We start from the raw sequence: 20,308 nt of genomic DNA on the forward strand, positions 1-20,308 counted from the left end.
ACCTACCTGGGCCCCCGCCTGCCCTGTTCCGAGAGACTCAGTGTAGGACCCCTTCCCACGAAAGCCTTCTCCCCTCCTCACTGCCCACTGTGCTGGGAGCCTCCTCTGCCCTACCGTGCCTCCCAGGCTGCCGCGTCCTCTCAGAACTTCCCCCACCCGTCTCTCCCACGAGGCCCTTTCTGGGCCAATCACCCGCACAGGCTGTGCACTCAGACAGCTCCTGTGCTCCGCGGATGGGCGGGTGATGGCTGGATGAGGTGGGAGGAGGGGAGCGAGCACACAGCTGGAGGCCTGGCTGTCCTGAGACCTAAGGCGGTCTGAGCCCCCATGACCTCCTCCATTGACCCAGTCTGCCCCTCAAGCAGTGCCATGGACTCCAATCACGAATTTTGGTTTCCCCCACCACCAAGTGCCCAGGACTAGCCCATGCCCGCCGGGGATCGGCTGAACCGGTTTCATCTGGTCACGGCGCCTGTGCGCAGGAGACAGGCTTGGCAGTGTTTATCACCCTCTATCCCCCAGCAGACGTGTTTGGCAGACAGCAGATTTTTGTCATCTTCCTTCACTTGGGCTTTGATTCCCGAGTAATAACTCATGCTTACAGGAAAGCTGGACTTCTCAGTAACGATCTTGAAACCAGATCTCTGGGCGCTGGCTGTGCAGTGAGCCGAGAGGGCTCTGGCATGCCAACAAGGCGCGTCTGCCCACGGCTGGGAGGGGCTCGCTGTGTGAAGAAGAACTGGCTCCTGGAAAGGGTCCTCCTGGGTAGGACCCGGGGCCCCCAGGGCCTGGACCGGGCCTCTGCTCCCTCCCAGCCTTCCTCCACCAGGGGGAAACCCCAGAGCGTGTCTCCCCCTCCAGGACCTTCGGCCCCCACCCTCACCCATGCCCCCACCCTCACCCATGTCCCATCGGGCATCTCTGTGCATGCCCTCCAGATCCTCCAGGGGGTTGTCTAGGGAGGGGGGGGGGTGTGGTCTAGGGGGCGTGGTCTATGGCGGGGCGTGGTCTATGGCGGGGCGTGGTCTAGGGAGGGGGGCCTACCCCTGCCCCAGGAGCTGCTGTCCATTGAGCGGACTCTCCGGCACCCACTCCAGGATGCCCTGCACAGGGCTACCCCTGGCAAGCACAGGGCCCCTCCCTGCCCTCCTGAGAGTCATGCCCCAGCCACTCAGCATCCCACACCCGAGAAGCCCTGTACCATCCCCATCTGTGAATGAGGCGGAAACCCTCACATCACAGGAACCCGGCGATGAATGAAAATACAGGGCTCTTGTCCGAAACCAGGCGACAATCGAGGTGGCGATGGCAGAGCATCAGATCCACCCTGAGCTCCCCTGAGAGTGGACCCTCAGAGGACGGACACCCCCGAGCAGGGACCCCCGCAGCCCCAGCCCTGCCAGTGGCACCCCCCCACCCTGGTGGGCCTTGGAGACTGCCCGGGCCACAGCTCGCAAAACTCGTTGGAACCCGTCACCTGCTCTCACGTCGTTGACGTCCCTGCGCTCAGTGGTTAAGGCCTGTCGGTTGGGGTCTCGACTACAGGACCCTCTTGGGCCACCCACTACAGGTGGCCCATGCCGTGTGGTGCCAGGGACCACCCCCACCCCCTGCTCCAGCCTCTCCTGGGTGGGCCAGGTTTGGGGGACATGCTGGCAAAGGTTCCCACACTCCCATGACCTGGGGTGGGGGGGTCTGACCCAGGCCGCCTGCTGGTCATGGTGGTGGTTTTCTATGCTCATGTCCCCGGTGAGCTGGTTGGTTTGGGGATATTCGTCAGGACGGTCGTCCCTCGCGGTTCCAGGGCTCCATCCTCTCCCCTCTGGCTCACCGCCCCCTTTTAGTCTCTGCTCTGACCCATGTCTCCTCCGAGCTCAGCTGTGTGTCTGCCACTGCCTCCAGCCGGAGGGGCGAGAATGACCCGGACCGGGGGCACCTTGGTGCGGGGAGAGGCCCCCCACCACCACCTGAGCCCAGCGCGCCCTTGACCCCGCCTGCCTCCACTTTTTCTGGGGAGCGGGGGACTGACTCTTCTCCATCACGTTTTCCAGGGCTTGTTCATTTTACAGAATGTTTTCAAAGAGTCAGCTCAGGTTTAATTATCACCTCCGTGGAGCTTTTATTTCTGAACTTGTTTACTTCAGTTTTATCAAAACCATCTCTTTCTGCTGACTCTGCTGACAGTGAGCGAGTGGCGTTTGGGTCTCAGGGGCTCCTGGTGGGGCTGGAGGCTTCCCCAGGGTCCCTCACTGCTGTGCTTTCAGAGGGCGCGGCTGTGATCATTCGGGCCCCTGCCTTGGCTGACTTACTCTCAGGTTTTAGAGCCCCTCCTCCCATGAATTAAACTTCATCATTAGTGCTGATAGTCACCATCTTTCTTCCAGTAACCACCTTTACATTTTAATCCTGCTTTAGCATCAGTCATTGGCTCCCGTTTGTCTAGCCAGTCCCTGCTGTGCTTCCAGCCACGCTCCTCTTGGGCTCTTTAACTGGACCCGGTTTCCGTCTGACGAGAAGGCGGCGGAGGAAACACTCCCAGGCTGCCTATCTTCACACACCTGAGCACAGCCTCCGCAGCACCTGTCCAATCTGACCAGAGAGAATAAAACTCGCTTTCTTGTTGGCACCTGGACATGACGCTGGAATATTTCACCCCTCTTGGACAGGTTCCAGAGCCCGGCCTGCGGCCACCACCCACCCCGGGTCATCAGCCCAGGGTGAGTGCCTGAGAGACAGCTCCATCTTCAGAGAGCGCCCTGGAAATCAGAGACCACATCTCAGCAGGTCATCGCGGCCACTCCGCCTGATGGGGATGTTACAGCCCCGGCGGGAAGCCAAAGCAGGAGAAACAAGCTTATTTTCTTTTGTACTTAGCAAGCTCACGGTCACCATGGCAATTAAGTGCTACTTCTTAAAACGGACCAAAGAGTCACTGGTTGGTTTGGGGATATTTGCGATCATCCAGGTGAAGCTCCAGGGCTGGAAGGGCGAGAGATTTCTCATCGTTCTCCGACTTGACTTTCAAGGCACGACGGTCGACAGCGCCATCTGCAAACATCAGAAGGGCTTTGTCCGTGGCCCGAGGGTCTTCCCTCATCCTCCAGGGCTCCTCTCAGTCTCTCCCCGCCATACCGCTCAGAGGCCACGCGACGCTCCTTACACAGCAGCAGCTGACCGGTACACACACCCTCACCAGGCCCTCTTGGGCATGAGTGGGGACCGTTTCCCACTTCGCTCTCATTCATCCAAGAAACCCTGACAGGTTTTCACAATGTTGGCAACCGCCCCCTTGGAGTTTCGCCTTGTACTAACTCTTCCTCAGAGCAGGATGCTCAGAACCACCACAAGGATCCAGGTGCTTGAGGACGAGGCTGGAGGTGGGCAGGGAGGGGTGTTCCTTGAGTGGCCGGGAAATCTGGTGAATATTTCCGTTGGATGATCTGCTTGGCTCTGAGGAGCACCCAGAGGCGGGCCCCTGCTCCTCCCGCCCTCTGCACAGTCCCCATGGAGGTAAATTCTTAGAAGCCCCCGGCTGGGCAGCAGAGCCGCTGGGTTACCCTCACTCTGCTCCTGACCTGGGACAGCCCCACCCTGTCCCAAGCCTCACAGATCCTATTTACCCAGAGGGACTCTTGGCCTGGGTTCCCAGCGCATTTGGGCTTTCTCTGGCCTTGGACGCCCACTGCTTGCCCCTCCACCAGCGTGTGAATCCTTCCTGCTTCTGCCTGGTCCTCAGGGACGGAGCCCCGACTGGCCGGCAGCCTCCTGGCCACGCCGCTGCCCCCGGGGAGCCCCGTGCTGTGGGAGCAGCCAGGTGGAGGGGTCATGTGTCAAGGGGTTTCCTCTGGCTGTTCTGACACCTCCAGGGAAGTCCTTTCTCCCCATCTCTTCCTTCCCCCCAGATCCTTTCAAAGCCTGATCCTTTCAAAACTCCCTGGTTCTGGGATCCTGTTCTCTGGCCCCAGGCCCCCCAGGATGTCCCAGGACCAGTTCCTCGCCTCCAACAGCTGTCCTACGGGAAGAGGCTGAGGCACACGTGGAGGCCCCAGCCTGGCCCCGGGGGCTTCAGGTTGAGGTCATCCTGCTGGTCTTCTCCTGGGGGAACCCCCCGGCCTGGCTGGAGCACTGGGGGACCCCACCAGTTTCCATGGAAACAGAGCCGAGGACGGTCCCCCTTCCCCGCTGGCCCCAGTGCAGCCATCACAGGGAGTGAGAGGCAGCGGCAGCACTGGAGCTGAGAAAGTGGGGAGGAAGCAGGCCCCTTCTCTCCACCAGGAATCAGGCCATCTCGTCAGTGAGGGAAAGCGACTTCCTGCTTGTCCCCTCCCTCCCCACTTGGGCGTGTGCCCCCTGACCTGGATGCCTGTGGGTGTGGCTCCCTGAGGACGTCCTCCAGGGCAAGGCAGGACCCTGCCTCCTCTCCCTTCCCCACCACCCCAGTTCCTTGGGCTCCCTGACCATCTGCTCCGTTGACAACCAACTCCCAGACCCATGCAGAGCCCCCCACGGGACACAGAGCTAGGGCGCGCACACAGTCCCCAGCCTCCAGGGAGAGAGACCGCCCAGAGAGAGATGATGGTGACACGCCGATGCTGGGCCAGGAGCAACGGACGTGCCCCACCCCACCAGGGAGACCAGGGCGAGCTTCCTGGAGGCAGTGGCACCACAGAAGTAACATGGCCTGTGGGAAGAACTCCTCCCCCTGACGTTTTGCCCTTCACGCTTTGTCCAGGGGCTCTCTGGCCACACAAAATGGATGGGGCCATCGCCTGCCCAGAGAGCCGCTTGCCTCAGCCAGCACCGCCCACCCCAGGGCCTTGCCCCCAAGACCCCACCTGCCAGCCAGGGCCTTGCCGCACAGCCTGCTGCACCTCAGGGAACAACCTGGCAGCCCCGGCCGCCGGGCAGGGTCTCCCGCCCCCTCTCCACTGCCTGTCCAATTCATGATCGGGTTCTCTCTTGCGAGAGGCGGTGAGCAGTGAGCCAGGAGGGTCCTGGCTCACTGCTCACCGCCCATGTGGGATCTTGCACAGCCTGCAGGCCGCTCTTCCCTGGGATGTGCTTGGTGACAACAGCTCATGGAGCTTGTACGCAGGTGGGCAGCTGGGGGCTCCGTGGGAGAGATGCTGTGTGCCGTGCTTAGTCGCTCAGTGGAGTCTGACTCTTTGGGACCCCATGGGCTGTAGCCCGCCAGGCTCCTCTGTCCATGGGGATTCTCCAGGCATGAATACTAGAGTGGGTTGCCATGCCCTCCTCCAGGGGATCCTCCCAACCCAGGGATCAAACACATGTCTCCCACATCGCAGGCAGATTCTTTACCAGCTGAGCCACCAGGGAAGTCCCCGCGGGAGGTGATGGCTCTAATACAGAAAGTCCCCCTAACACGAACCTTCAAACTGTGGACTTTCGAAGATGGGAACGTGTGTGCGCACGTTTGCTCACGCATGTTAGTGCCCGTGTCTGGCGCACGCTGTCACGTGTGTGAGTCCTGTCTGAGTGGTTGTCCTTCCGTGTACTTCACTGCGCGGTACTGTCAGCCTGTAACTCGAGGAGCTCACAATAAAGACCCGATGGGGTTGGAGGCCCGGCGGAAGGACGAGGAGAGATGAGAGACGTGAGTGAAGAGATTCGCGATGCAGGAAGTGGCCAGGGGATTTTCTTTACCTGAGGAGGCACCGTTAGCTCTTGAGACGTAGGACTCAAATGCAGACGGTGCACGAAGGTTGCAGCAGCCGTTCAGTGCACAATCCAGCGCTACTGAGTCCTTTACGATGAGAAAAACTGAGCTACCACCCAGATGTCACTGGACCATTTTTTGTAAGAGAGTTGATAGAATTGCATCCAGCAAGGAGCCAGACCCTGTGCCCTCAACGTCAGGTGCGAGTGACAGTGCAGCTGGCCCCCGTCTCCTGTTGCTGGCGACCCATCATCTCTACCATCTCCGGCCTCCTCTCCCCGCTCCAGTCAGTGGCTCTTCTTGCCTGCTCACCGGATGCCAGCCCCTGTGTGCCCGCTGCTGTCCTGGCCTACTCATTGTGCTTTTCAAGGCACTGGGCTATAAGATTAACAATGTTTATTTTTGGCGCTTGTCTTTCATGTATTATTTGTGGAGAGTATTATAGACCTATTACAGGATCGTACTATATAGCCGATCGTGTTAGTTGGGTACCTGGGCTCACTTTGTTGGACTTATGATCAAATTGGACTTACAAAGGCGCCCTCGGCTCGGAACTCGTTTGTATGTTGGGGACTCAGTGTACGTGGAGCATAAGGCAGAGACTGGGAGTCAAGACCCAAGATCCACACCCCAAAGACAGACACACCACACACACACACACACACCCTGCCACACACAGGTACACACATAGCCGCATACACACACGGACACTCACACACACTACTCCTAATCTGAGACCCCTCTGGGGGCTCCAGCAGCTGCCCCCCCCACAATGAAGCACCCTTGGGCCAAAGGGTCCTGCAGGTGAGCCTGCACCTGGTGGGGGGAGCCTGATGTGACCCCTACTCCCCCCGCCTTGCAGCTCCCCATGTGCTCAGGATCAAGGGAGAGAGGCAAGGTAACCCGAGAGCGTGGGTCCCTGAGTCTCCAGGAGTCAGGGGCCTTTCCCTGGGGGATCTGCTCTGCACCCACCCCTCCTGAGAGGCCCCCTGAGCATCTCTGGCTGACTCCACAGCCAACAGCACCGCGTCACACGGGCCTGGAATGGGTTGAACAGAGACACCACCCCCCCACGTCCAGATCCCTGGAACCTGTCACCTCACATGACCAGGGGGCCCTGCAGATGTGATGAGGGGAAGGGTCCTGGGAGGGAGGTCCCCCTAGATTCACGACGAAGGGGGCACATGACCACAGGGTCGTCATCAGAGGGAGGCAGGAGGTGGGAGTCAGAGGGAGGCCTTGATGAGGGCAGCAGAGAGCATAGCGCTGGGCCTGGAAGGTGGGGGGTGGGCCCCCAGGAGCCTCCGGGAGAGAGCAGCCCCTCCCCTACTCGGGCTTCCCCAGAGACACTGATTCTGAACTCCTGGCCCGAGACTCGGTTCAGTTCAGTTGCTCAGGCGTGTCCGACTCTTTGCGACCCCATGGACTGCAGCACACCAGGCCTCCCTGTCCATCACCAGCTCCTGGCGTTTACTCAAACTCCCGCCCACTGAGTCGGTGATGCCATCCAACTGTCTCATCCTCTGTCGTCCCCTTCGCCTCCCACCTTCAATCTTTCCCAGCATCAGGGTCTCTTCTAATGAGTCAACTCTTCGCATCAGGTGGCCAAAGTATTGGAGTTTCAGCTTCAGCATCAGTGCTTCCAATGACTGTTCAGGGTTGATTTCCTTTAGGATGGACTGGTTGGATCTCCTAGACTACCAGGGAATAAATCTGAGTTGTTTTAAACCACTGAGATTGTGGAAACTGGTTTCACAGCAGCAGTTAGAAACTAACAGAGGAGGCCTCCCTGGCAGTCCAGTGGTTAGAACCCCACACTCCCACAGCAGGGGGCTCAGCCTTGATCCCTGGTCGGAGAGGAACTGAATGTGTCAAGGTGCGGCCAAAATAGAATTAAACTAAATTTAAAAATAAAAATGAACACCCACCTGGGAGGAAAAAAGAGAAGCCAACAGAGGAGCGTACAAAAGGGAGGTAAGAGAGGGAAGGGGCAGGGGAGGGCCAGAGGGGCGGGGCCAGAGGGCGGGGCCAGCTAGTGCCCACCAGCCTCCCGCCGCAAGGACAGCCTGCGCCCAAGGTGCTCCCAAGGGTCAGGGGTCATGTGTGCCCTCCAGCCACCCCACCCCCTGCCCCGGGTTCCCAGGGCCTGGGACTGAGTCGGCACACGGCACACCCTCAGCTCGAGACTAACGTCACACACCAGCACACAGAGACCCCTGGCCCACAGCACCTTCCATCACTGGCCTGGCTGTCCTCGGCCTGTGCTGGGCTCAGGGCTGGAGCTGCAGAGGCCGGCCTGGGTGGCAGAGGGGTGTCTCTCCAGGGGACAACGTGTCTTAAACGGGGAGCAGACAGCCAGGCTTTGGTGCAGGCCCCCCCTCTACGTGGGAGCCAGCAGGGAGCCAAGAGCTTGGAGTGGGAGGGCTGAGAGAAGCACCCTCCCCTGCACCTGCCAGAGAAAGGGGGACTGGGGGGCCTCCCCTGGGACCCTCGAGCGCTCAGAGCAGAGTGCTTCCCACCCCGCGCAACCGCATATGTGCACCAGACCCCAAGCGCCCCCGAGCTCTTGTAGGCGGCTTTCACAGATCCCTGGGGGTGGGGGTTTCCACACTTAAGCGAAAGAAGGCACAAATGGAAAGATTGATGGATTTGACTACAGAAAATTAACCCTTTTGTTTGCCCAAAAAATAGCCGAATGTAACAGTCAGAAAGAAAAAGAGAGGAAGGAAGCGGTGGGAGGCCGAGGACGGGAGAGGCGGGGGGAGGGAGGGGAAGGATGGAATCGTCAGCTGCAGTTACCCAGGCCAAGGGCCCAGAGAGCCCCCCAGGGCGAGGCTCCCTCTGGCAGCCAGGGCCCCAGCGCCCAGCGTCAGGAGGAAGCTGAGACAGACCTAGAGACTTGACAGCGAGCCCAGCTCCCCAGTGCAGGGAAACTTCCGTCTATCACCTGCTGTCCTGCCCAGACTCAAGTCACCGGAGCACAGGTGTCATGACCCCTTGGAGGGAGACGGGCCATGTCCAGCCTCGTCTCCGCCTTCCAGAGGGGCGGTCCAGGCAGCAAGGACGGGGTGCAGAAGGGTCTCCCCACAGCGGCTCTCCAGGAAACAGTGCCGTGTTCTGCACCAGGACCCAGAGGAGGGTGCATGACCTTTGACCCACCCCCCTCCTTTCGGACGTCTGAACCCTAGGAGGAAATTCAAAGGAGCCGGTGCACCCCACGGCATCAGGCCCACGTGTCAGCTCTGCCCAAGGCTGCCACTGGGGTCTCAGTTAATGGCTTGCGTCCCAGCTGTGTCTTCAGGGCAGAGAGGGGTGTGAGGTGGGCAAATCTTTCTCCCTCTTTCTCTACTCATAAGACCACAGTCCTGGGCTTCCCTGGTGCCTCAGTGGTTAGGAGTCGGCCTGCTGACGCAGGGGACAAGGTTTTGATCCCTGTTTGGAGAAGATTCCACGTGTCTCAGGTCAACGAACCCCGTTCTCCACAATGAGAGAAAGCCCGCATGCAACAACGAAGACCCAGTGCAGCCAGAAATAAAGCTTTTTTTTTTTTTAAAGACCACCATCTCGTGAGATCAGGGCCCCACACGTACGACCCCACCTCATGTTAATGACCTCCAGAGGCCCCATCTCCAGACACAGTCACACATTAGGGCTTTCAGCACAGAAACAGGGAAGGTGCACAGTTCAGAGGACAGAGGGCCGCCGAGCAAATGACCGCAAGCTGGAGGTTTCAAACAGCAGACGTTGACTCTGTCCTGGAGGCCGGAAGTCCCATCCCAGGCGTTGGCAAGGCAGGGATCACCACCGAGGGGAGGCTCCCGGGGAGGAAACCTGCCTCTCCCAGCGTCTTGGCTCTTGGCCACCTCACCCCCATGTCCACCTCGCTGTCCCCTTCTCCGCGGGGCTGTGTCCTGTGGGAGCACCTTCATGGCCTGTGGCCTCAGGCCTGCCATGTCCTTCTGTTCCCCCTCTGTGGTCCTGTTTCAGGGGAGTATGGGGCAGGGGCTCTGCCCTCCACCTTGGAGCCCGTCCAGTCACTACACGGCCCCTTCCTTCCCCGGTGGACTCGCTGCAGGAGGGTCCTCAGCATTCCAAGGGGAGGTCTGCTCCAAGGGGAGGGCACCGCCCGGCCTCGAGTCCTGGAGTCTGGTGGGGCCCCTTGGAGACAGCATCTCCTCTCTGCTCACTTGAATGCTGGTGGTAGATATGCTGGCAGTGGGCTCAGGGGCTTGTGCCCACCAGCCTTGCTGGGTGCTGGAGGCTGTGGGTCAGAGCTCTGTATTACGTGGTGAGCTAAGGACCACCACAGCTCAGTTTTCTCCTCTCTGAAAGGGCGTCGTGACCTTACAGCGTGGGAAGACTCCATGGGGATCAAACCGAATGAGAAGGCAGACACCAGCTCCTGAGAGCAACGCAGCCTGCAGGGGCCACAGGGGCCGTGGGCTCGGACTCCACCTGACCTCTGAGCCGGACCACCCTCAGCATCTCCCGCCGCTGGCCTGGGGCCCTGGACCACCCCCTGGCTCGCAGGCCTCATTGGCTAGAGCGACAGGAGGGTCCTGGCTGCTCCACAGCTTTCCTTCCTCGGCCAATCTGCCCAGGATGGGCTGGGACTCATCAGGACTGATGTGAGTTATAGTCCAAAAAACCGCAAACACCCCAATGCCTGGGCACTGGAGCCTGGAAGAAATCAGAGCTGGAACGCCGGCAGAAAGCGACAGAAAACATACAGGAAAAGGAGACCATATATGGGGAGAATGCTACACAACCATCGAGAAATTTCCAAAACCCCAAATGCCCGCAGTGATGAGAATGTACCTTAGTTACAAGCCGATGCCGGGCTCTGGTTACCAGGCTGGGCAGCAGATGAGAAACAGCAAGGTTCCTCCCAGATAATGCCCTGCACGCACGCAGCTGTACATGAGCACACAGCACTCACGTATGGGGAGGTGTGCACATGCACACGGAGACACGTGTGCACACACGTGCATGCATGGACGCATACATGCACACACTGACGCACAAGCACACCAATGCACATGCACAGAGCCACCTGTGCACACACCGCAAACACGGATGCACATGCACACAGACACGCTTGCACACACAGGCACACACGGATACATACATGTACACACTGACACACAAGCACACCAATGCACATGCACAGAGCCACCTGTGCACACACCGCAAACACGGATGCACATGCACACAGACATGCTTGCACACACAGGCACACATGGATACATACATGTACACACTGACACACAAGTACACACAAGCACACCAGTGCACATGCACACACAGACACATGCACACAGGCACACACGCACGCTGACGGGCATGCACGCAGAGCCACCTGTGCACACACCGCAAACACTGAGGCGCATGCATGCACACGGACACGCGTGCACACACACGCACACATGTACACACTGACGCACAAGCACACTGGGGCACATGCACAGAGACACGTGCACACACTACAGACACTGACACACGTGCACACCCTGACACACGTGCACACCCTGACACACACATGCTCGTATGCGGCAAGGTTGGACATCCAACCTGATTCTGATTTGCTAACAAACACAGGAAGGGAAATTTGACTGGCTCCAGGCTCAGGGTCCAGGCTGGGGTGGGGGTGGCCGCTGAAGGGAAGGACAGGATTGAGAGTCAGGGGGCCAAGGGCTGGAGGAGCGGTGGGTACTGCAGGGGCTCCCATCCAGGGGCCGTGGGCAGAAGGTAGAGGAATGGGGGGCTGCTGGGACAGGGAGGCTGGGCCGGGTGCAGACCCCAGGGGGCTGGTGTGGCTGATGGCAGGGCCTGGGAGTCGAGGCAGGCACCCTGGCCTTGTGGTGGGGTTGGGCATGATGGAGGGTGTGCTAAGGCAGAGACAGGGGTCGTGGGTGGGGTGTGAGAACCAGGGGAGATAGGACCTCCAGGAGTGTGGATGCAAGCTTGAGCATGCCTGTGTGCGGGGGCAGGGGTGGTATTTGGGGGCGAGTGTGAGCGTGCCATGGAGCGTGTGAGCGTGCCATGGAGTGTGTGAGCGTGCCATGGAGTGTGTGAGCGTGCCATGGAGTTCACGCGCATGCCTGCATGCGTGCACACGTGTGTGAGGTGGGGGGATGGGCACAGCGCCCCGGGGCCGTGGGGTTATTACTTTCCGTCCTCAGAGCTGGTAGCCTCGGGCCTGTTCTGAGCCCAGGCCCCTCCTGACCAGCTGGGAGTCCATGACGCAGCCTCCTCCTGCAGTGCCAGCCTGTACATACTTGGGACTGAAATTGAATCAGGACCGTGTTATTTTTAACAATTTTGGAAAAAACACTTGGAGAGGCCCAGGACCAATCACATGCCGACATCTGTGGCCGCTGGTTGAGGGGCGGGGCCCCTCCACCCCCGGGGCTCAGTCCACCTCGGCCACACAGAGGGTGGGGCTTGGACTTGAGCCTTTGCTCCTGGTGTTTCTGCTCAGGGAGAAAGGTGAGCGTACTCTCACTGAAGTGTCCAGGGCTTCAGATGTCACTGGCTTGGGGGAACTGTGTTTATAGAGGCTGAAGAAAGTGCGTCGGTGGGGGAGCCCGTGGGGGCAGGGTGAGGGAGCCCCCCTGCCCCGGCTTGGGGCTCGCTACAGCGGCCTCCTGGATACGTGCTGCTCCCCGAGGCCTCACCTTGCCAAGCTGTAAGATGGGCAGAGTTGCCAGGGTCCAGCCCCGGTTGGATCCAGGGTAATTCAAAGTGGGGACAGCGTGGCAAGAGAGATATATAGATTTAGAGAGAGATAAGGAAAGAGTTTGCAGTTAAGAGAATAGAGGAGAGAAAGAGGCTGTATTTTTTTGTTTACATAGAAAGCCAATAAAGCCCCGAGACAAGGGACTTGAACCGTCTACGTAGGCCACAGGTGCCCGCTTGAATAGTGGAGGGTGCCCTGCCTTGGGCTCCCTCTCCCGCGGGTCTTAGAAGCCCAGGCAAATAAGTAGACACGGCGAGCCTCTATGCCCCAGATGGGAATCAGCCAGAACATAGAGTAAGAAAGAAAAGAAGACACGGGGGAACCAGTCTTTCCAGGAACTGGCCTGAGAAACTGGTCCGTCCTTTATTTTCCAGGAAAAGCTTTTATACTTTTGGTTGTACATAGATATCAATGGATAATACAAAGTCATGCAGGGTCAGCAGCCCTGACCCTTATCGAGACCAGGCTTTCTCTCTGCATACTTAGCTGTATACACAGGTCTTAGGTGATTACATCACCTTCTGGCCAGGAGGCCTATTAGCATTTTATGGCCCTTTTCTGATAAGGGTCTGTCAACCAGAAAACTTATTTGCCTTAAAAGTGTTGTTCTTACTAAAGTCTGGCGCCACTCTCAGAAAGCACTAATTAAGGTTACATTCTTATATAGCAAGGACACAACAATTTATAACAAGGAAAGAGGAGTACGGCGATTTATAACAAAGAGAAAGTTCATTAACTCAAAAGTCTAGTGTTGCTAACATCAAGACTACTATATTCCTATTTCTGCATCCCAATTACGTTGATTAATATCCTCCAGGTGCCTAAAAGATAAAGGATATGGAGGCCTGGCAGCAGTCATTAACTCAACAATGAAACTCTTCACCAAACTAATTCTTAGCTCTAAAAGTCTCTATATCTTTAAGATGTTTTCAGCTTCGTGCCTCTCGCAGTTGGGGGGCTGTAAACAATCACAAGTTGTAAAAGTCTCTAACTGTCAGGCAAGTTAGAGAGCCATCAGAGGGATTTGAGCTGAGACACTCCTTTCATATGCAGGAGACCAGTTGGAGCTCTAAGTTAACCTTTTCCAGAGAAAGGTGGTGGGGGATAGCCCCCTGTAATGTCAGAAGTAATGTCAGCAGACAGTAAACAGACAGATTTTGGTTTCGGGGTAGATGCTCAGGCAGAGGACCCCTTGAGACCTGACTCGCCTTGCCCGTCAGGTCTCTCTGCATGACCTTGTCGTGGGTGGGATCTCCCGTGCTGGCTCCCGGCACAGAGTGGTACCGTCCTCCTGGGGCTGTGGATAGGCTCAAGGGCCTCACTCAGGTGTGGGACCTTCCGCTGCTCCTGTGCCCACCCCAGACCTCACGCCCTGTGGCAGGAGAGGGAAGTGGCCGAGCTCCCAGCCATTCCCTCCTCCTCTCTTCCAGTGCACACGGCCGACACGTTCTCATGAGCAACACAGCAGCCTAGCTGAGGTCTGGCCTCACGGCTCCAGGGGCCAATAGGCTCAGGCCTGGACCAGGAGCTGGGGGCACGCGATGGACGGACAGACAGACAGGTCCTCTTCCCTGCAGAATCCCATTGAGAGCGCACGGTGGGGCGGCAGTGGCCGCCCTCCCCAAGTCCTCAGCCAGTAGGTCCCGATCTACAAGTGGCTGGGACGCTCCTCCTCACCATTGCCACAAGCCCAGTGCCGCGAGCAAGACACGGCCCAGGGTGTCCACCCGTGCCACGGTCTGAGTCAGCACTCGATGGAAAGTGAGGCAGGGTGAGCTTCGAAGAAGATCAGATACACGGGGCTGCCCCGACCCTGGGCCTCGCGCCCTGGCAGAGACTGGAGGTAATAGCACGTGTCCACCGGAACACCAGGGTCTGTGAGAGCAACGGTAAACACTGGCACGGGGGCAGAAGGATGGGGGCCACTTGGTGAAACAGCTCCAAACAGGCAAAGCTCCACAATGAAGCCAACGCTGATCACGCAGCCTGGAGCCCGGGCCACGCGCGGCTCAGGGAACAAGCGCTCTGCCCTGCCCCACCCAGGTAGTCGTCCCATTCCCAGAAGAGGCAGAGCCCCCCAGAAAATCTGAGGACAGGAAGGGGCGGATGATCCCAGCCTTGATGAGGAGGCAGGAGACCCCTCTTCCTGATCAACGTTCCGACTTGCTGCTTCTAAGGGTGGAGAGAGCCGGCCAAGGCCAGTGACAGGCGACTCCGAGGAGGGCCCACGGGAAAGCCCCCAGGAGCAGCGTCCCTGGTGGTCAGAGGAGAGAAAACGGAACCTGTCACCTGCTGTCTCCAAACATCCACCGAGAAAGCTGCCACCGGAAGGATCAGGTTCCCGCTTGTTGTTGTTCAGTCGCTCAGCCGTGTCTCTTTGCGACCCCATGAACTGCAGCACGCCAGGCTTCCTTGTCCTTCACTATTTCCCAAAGCTTGCTCAAACTCATGTCCATTGAGTTGGTGATAACATCCAACCATCTCATCCTCTGTCGTCCCCTTCTCCTCCTGCCTTCAATCTTTCCCAGCATCAGGGTCTTTTCCAATGAGTCAGCTCTTTGCATCAGGTGGGCAAAGTATTGGAGCTTCAGCATCAGTCCTTCCAATGTCTATTCAGGGTTGATTTCCTTTAGGATGGACTGGTTGGATCTCCTTGCAGTCTAAGGGACTCTCAAGAGTCTTCTCCAACACCACAGTTCACAAGCATCAATTCTTCGGTGCTCAGCTTTCTTTATAGTTCAACTCTCACATTCATACATGACCACTGGAAAAACCATAGCTTTGACTAGACAAACTTTTGTCAGCAAAGTAATGTCTTTGCTTTTTAATACGCAGTCTAGGTTGGTCATAGCTTTTCTTCCAAGGAGCAAGTGTCTTTTAATTTCATGGCTGCAGTCACCACTTGCAGTGACTTTGGAGCCCAAGAAAATAAAGTCTCTCACTGTTTCCATTGTTTCCACATCTATTTGCCATGAAGTGATAGGACCGGATGCCATGATCTTCATTTTTGAATACTGAGTTTTAAGCCAGCTTTTCAACTCTCCTCTTTCACTTTCATCAAGAGGATCTTCCGTTCCTCTTCACTTTCTGCCATAGGGTGGTGTCATCTGCATATCTGAGGTTATTAATATTTCTCCCAGCAATCTTGATTCCAGCTTGTGTTTCATCCAGCCTGGCATTTCACATGATATCCTCTGCGTAGAAGTTAAGCAGGGTGACAGTATACATCCTTGACGTACTCCTTTCCCAATTAGGAAACAGTCTGTTGTCCCATGTCCAGTTCTAACTGTTGCTTCTTGACCTGCATATCAATTTCTCGGGAGGCATGTCAGGTTCTTCCCATTTCTTGAAGAATTTTCCACAGTTTGTTGTGATCCACACAGTCAAAGGCTTTGACGTAATCACTAAAGCAGAAGTAGATGTTTTTCTGGAATTCACCTGCTTTTTCTATGATCCAACACATGTTGGCAATTTGATCTCTGGTTCCTCTGCCTTTTCTAAATCCAGCTTGAATATCTGGATGTTCTTGGTTCAAGTATCATTGAAGCCTAGCTTGGAGAATGTTGAGCATAACTTTGCTAGCATGTGAGATGAGTGCAATTGTGCAGTAGTTTGAGCATTCTTTGGCATTGCCTTTCTTAGGGATTGGAATGAAAGCTGACCTTTTCCAGTCCTGTGGCCGCTGCTGAGTTTTTCAAATATGCTGGCATCTTGAGTGCAGCATCATCTTCTAGGACATGAAATAGCGCAGCTGGAATTCCATCACCTCCACTAGCTTTGTTCATAGTGATACTTCCTAAGGCCCATTTGACTTTACATTTCAGCATGCCTGGTTTTAGGTGAGTGATCACACCATCCTGGTTATCTGGGTCATGAAGATGTTTTTTGTACAGTTCTTCTTTGTATTTTTGCCACCTCTTCTTACTATCTTCTGCCTCTGTTAGGTCCATACCATTTCTGTCCTTTATTGAGCCCATCTTTGCATGAAATGTTCCCTTGGTATCTCTAACTTTCTTGAAGAGATCTCTAGTCTTTCCATTCTACTGTTTTCCTCTATTTCTTTGCATTGATCTCTGAGGAAGGCTTCTTAACTCTCCTTGCTATTCTTTGGAACTCTGCATTCAGGTGGGTATATCTTTCCTTTATTCCTTTGCTTTTCACATCTCTTCTTTTCTCAGCTATTTGTAAGGTCTCCTCAGACAACCATTTTGCCTTTTTGCATTTCTTTTTCTTGGTAAAGGTTTTGATCACCACCTCCTGTAAAATGTCATGAACCTCTATCCATAGTTCTTCAGGCACTCTGTCTATCAGATCTAATCTGTTGAATCTATTTGTCACTTCCACTGTATAATCATAAGGGATCTGACTTAGGTATGACCTGAATGGTTTAGTGGTTTTCCCTACTTTCTTCAATTAAAGTCTGAATTTTACAATAAGGATTTCATTATCTGAGCCCCAGTCAGCTCTTAGGGGGTGATGAAAATGGTCTGGAATTATATAGTGTGATGGTCCCATAGTCACAGTCAGCTCCCGGTCTTGTTTTTGCTGACTGTATAGAGCTTCTCCATCTTCAGCCGTGAAGAATATAATCAATCTGCTTTTGGTATTGACCATCTGGTGATGTCCATGTGTAGAGTTGTTTCTTGTGTTCTTGGAAGAGGGTGCTTGTTACGACTAGTGGGTTCTCTTGGCAAAAGTCTGTTAGCCTTTGCCCTGTTTCATTCCGTACTCCAAGCCAAACTTCTCTGTTACTCCAAGTATCTCTTGACTTCCTACTTTTGCATTCCAGTCCCCTATGGTGAAAAGGACATCTTTTGGAGGGTGTTAGTTCTAGAAGGTCTTGTAGGTCTTCATAGAACCGTTTAACTTCAGCTTCTTCAGCATTACTGGTTGGGGCATAGGCTTGAATTACTGCGATATTAAATGGTTTGCCTTGGAAACAGAGATCACTCTGTCATTTTTGAGATTGCACCCAGGTACTGCATTTCAGACTCTTCTGTTGACTATTAGGGCTACTCCATTTCTTCTCAGGGATTCTTGCCCACAGTAGTAGATAAAATGGTGAAAGTGAAAGTCACTCAGTCGTGTCCAACTCTTGTGACCCCGTGGACTATACAGTCCATGGCATTCTCCAGGCCAGAATGCTGGAGTGGGTAGCCATTCCCTTCTCCAGGGGATCTCCCCAAGCCAGGTCTCCCGCATTGCAGGAGGATTCTTTACCAGCTGAGCCACAAGGGAAGCCCAAGAATACTGGAGTGGGTAGCCTATCCCTTCTTGGATCTTCCCGACCCAGGAATCAACCCAGGGTCTCCTGCATTGCAGGCAGATTCTTTACCAACTGAGCTACCAGGGAAGCCCTAGATATAATGGTCATCTGAATTAAGTTCTCCCCTTCCAGTTCATTTTGGTTCCCTGATTACCAATATTCATACAGAGCATGACTCAATCGAGCATCAGAAATCAGCAGTACCTCTGGGAGGAGCACCCCAGAGGCAGAGACCATGGTCTGGTGCCTCCGGAATGCCTCGGGGTGGGCGTGAGTCACCCTGGGGTGTCTCAGGGTTTCAGAAGCGGCTTTCTCCTCCCCCAGCCGGGGACAGAAGGCCTGTCACTGCCCCCAAAGAGCTGATCCTTCCCTTGGCGACTGCCCCGCGGTGTCTCCTTGTCCCTGCGTGCTCTTTCACCAGGAGACCCTGGTCTCAGCTCAGCCCTGAGTCCTGGCTCCAGCTGCCCATCAGAACAGTAACCTCTACAGGTGACCGGGACCCTCGGCCAGCAAGGAGGCCTGCACCCCACCCAGGGCCAATTCCACTCTGTTCATATAAGGATCCCTGGGGCTGTACTGGCACCAAGAGACTCCTGCATTTGTGAGTGACCAGACCCCCCTCAGGCTGCCCCGGGGTCCTGCCAGTGCCCTTCCCCGGCACTCCCGGGGGTCCCCAGCAGAGAAGCCGGTCCTGGGGGGGTGACTGGGCTCCCGAGGCAGCAGCAACACACCAGGCTCCCATCAGGACACCTACTGCTGCATGGGGGGAGGCCCCTCCCCTGCGACACACCAGGCGAGCCGAGGGTCCTGCTGGTGTCCGAGCCGTGTCTGTCCCTGGACAGGAGCTTTGGGGGAACTTCCCAGAGCAGCGGACCAGGTAGATGCGTTCCAGAACTGTGGAGCGCGAGAACCCAGGCTATCCAGCCTCTGCCCATGTGGATAGCCTCCTCGGGACAGGCAGGTGGACGAGGGGAGGCACCCCAGAACCTTCCGGAACCTCTCTCCGTTCTTCCCAGAGGCTGCTCTGGCCGTGGATGCACCTCCCTAGCACCCGGGTTCGTCCCAGCCTGCTTGCTGAGACTGCAGCAGCAGAAAGAGCTGGGACTTTGGACACCGGAGGGATGGCTGAGGAGTCGACCCGTCACGTGGGCCTGTTTTCCCCTCAGCAAGTGGAGATAACGGTCCCTGGTCCCATTTGGTGGACAGGATCCTCCAGGACACGGGTGGGAGCCCTGGGTTACTCATGTTTCTCTGCACCTCCTCGCCTGCCCTGGCCTCATCCTAAACCATGGGGCCAGGACTGGACTGCCACCAGGGGCTCCTCCTGATGCAACCCTCTGCTCTGAGCACGCACACACCCCACTCCTCCAATAAGTATTTGTGAAGACTGTCTTGGTTTGCAGACAGCGTTCTGGATGCTGAGGACATCAAAGACAGCGGGAGGCAGGCTCCGGGGTCTTGGGTAGGGCGACCACAGCAAGTGGTGAAAGCAAAGCAGCAGCTTAGCTGAAAGGAGGAGGGGGAGCCTTCAGGGGGCAGTGCGCGGAGGGGTGAGCAGTGGCCGAAAGGGCAGGGTGGAGCCTTCAGGGGGCAGTGCGGGGAAGGGTGAGCAGTGGCCGAAAGGGCAGGGTGAATGATGGGCAACAGGCAGGTTAGGATCAAGGGAGACGGCCCTGCAGAGGGACAGAGATTGTGTGAAATCAGGGAGGGGCAGCAGGTGCAAAGGCCCCGAGGCAGGCGAGCTCAGCCACGAGCCCTCCCTGGACTCACCGATGCTCCTTCCTCTGACGGAGGCCCAGAGCCCCAGCCAGGGCTGGAGGCTGAGACCTAAGGATCACAGCACTCGGACAGGGGTTTGTCCACTGTGGGTGGCAACAGGGCCAGCCTCTCCCTGGCCTCAGTCTGGATGGCAGGCCAGGGCAGCAGGTCCAGGCCACGGGAACAGTCCAGGAAGAAGCAGAGGTGGCCGGGCCCAAGCTGATGGGCCTGGCGGGTGAGGATCAGAGGCATCTGAAGGTAAAGTCCACCTGTAGACCGCTGACGGCCGGGTGTGGGGCTCTGAGGGGCCGGGCATAGGCAGAGCGCAGAGGAGACCGCTGCCCTCTGGCCGCGTTCAGCTGGGCTACCTGCTAGAGGCCTAGGGAGAAACAGGGGTCCTGAGGGCCTGGGGGTCTCTGCAAGGCTTCCACCAGTCGGCAGAGAACAGAAGGGTCGGATTCCAGGCCAGCACTTTGTACAGTTTCATGGACCTGGGGAGAACCCAATGTGGGCAGGGAGCAGGCAGGGCTCAGGGAGGGGGTTGGGGAGGGGGCCAAGCCTCTGTGCACAGAGGGGCCACGCCACTGGGAGAGGAGGAGCACCCTGCTCGAGGTCACAGACCCCCGCGTCCCTCCCCAGGGCAGCATCGTTGCCAGAGCCCCTTCACCATACCCAGGGGGTGGTCAGTGTCTGACCCCCCATTTGAGGAACCCCTCAGTACACATGGACCACTGAGTCACCGATCTGGGGGCAAAGAATGGGCTTTGGAGTACTTGAATTTTTTTTTTTTTTTTTGCCATGCCATGGAGCTTGGAAGCTCTCGGTTCTCTGACCAGGAACTGAACCAGACACAGCATTAAAAGTGCTG

The sequence above is a fragment of the Ovis canadensis genome, chromosome 6 (assembly GCF_042477335.2).
Source record: "Ovis canadensis isolate MfBH-ARS-UI-01 breed Bighorn chromosome 6, ARS-UI_OviCan_v2, whole genome shotgun sequence".
Taxonomy (NCBI): Eukaryota; Metazoa; Chordata; class Mammalia; order Artiodactyla; family Bovidae; genus Ovis; species Ovis canadensis.